Genomic DNA, 1,160 nt, shown 5'->3' with positions numbered 1-1,160 from the left:
GGCGTAAGCATTGCTAGGACTTTTACATAGGAAATTCAATCTTTGTGTGGCTGAGCAGCTAGCCCAAGAACTTATAATTAAATTGACTATAGTTTTGCATTTCAGGGAAAAGATATTTATATCTCAAGGAGTTGCAAGAGTTGAGACAATCCAAAATGTCACATCCAACTTACAAAATAAGGTATTGAAAAGCATCTTTCACTTTTCCACTTGCTCCCCCCATCCCAGTGTGTTCAGGCTGCACCACACTCGCTTAGAGCTCCTGGCTCCCTCTAAGTTAGTAACCGTCATTGTCTCTCTCCAGCTGCACTCTTGATCATCTACGAGGACCTCCTCAGCCATGTTGAGATGTTCTCTGACATCTATAAGATCCAGAAGACTGCGGATGGGCTGTGCCTAAAGGCGGAAGGGAAGATGGTCAGTAGGACAGAGGGTAACATTGATGACTTGCTCATTGGTGGAAATGCTTCCTTGAAGGCTGGGAGGGCGAAGGTACCAAAAGCACAGTCATCCCTGGTGTTAGTATTGTCATGAACCATCACTTGCAGGAACTAGCTTCACAGAAGAAGCCTACAGAAGGTACATCAAAGATTATACGAAATCAATCAAAGGCAACTTGAAGAACAGAGGACAGAAAGAGTAAAACCTTTTATGACAGGGGCCACAGAACAGATCAAGCACATTCTTGCTAATTTCAAAAACTACCAGTTCTTTATTGGTTGAAAACATGAATCCAGATGGCATGGCTGCTCTGCTGGACTCCCGTGAGGATGGTGACACCCCAAATATGATTTTCTTTAAGGATGGCTTAGAAATGGAAAAATGAGGGTGCCTGGGTGGCTCAGTCATTAAGCATCTGCCTTCGCTCAGCTCATGATCTCAGGGTCCTGGGATCGAGCCCCGCGTCGGGCTCCCTGCTCAGCGGAAGGCCTGCTTCTCCCTCTCCCACTCCCCCTGCTTGTGTTCCCTCTCTCTGTCAAATAAATAAATAAATAAATAAATCTTTTTAAAAAAAGAAAGAAATGGAAAAAAGGGGGGCACCTGGGTGGCTGAGTCGGGTTCAGCATCCAACTCTTGATTTCAACTCATGTCTTGATCTCCGGGACATGAGTTCAAGCCCCACATTGGGCTCCATGCTGGGCATGGAGCCTACTTAAAAA

The 1,160-nt window shown here is 45.4% G+C and overlaps 1 pseudogene; it reads left to right on the top strand.

The window, feature by feature from the left end:
- Positions 1–315: 315 nt before the first annotated feature.
- Positions 316–826, top strand: LOC113923787 (annotated as a pseudogene).
- The last annotated feature ends 334 nt before the right edge of the window (positions 827–1,160 follow it).

Source organism: Zalophus californianus, chromosome 15 (genome assembly GCF_009762305.2).
Source record: "Zalophus californianus isolate mZalCal1 chromosome 15, mZalCal1.pri.v2, whole genome shotgun sequence".
NCBI classification, from domain to species: Eukaryota; Metazoa; Chordata; class Mammalia; order Carnivora; family Otariidae; genus Zalophus; species Zalophus californianus.
The sequence above is the reverse complement of the archived record's forward strand: the minus strand, read 5'-3'. Positions and strand labels throughout refer to the sequence as shown.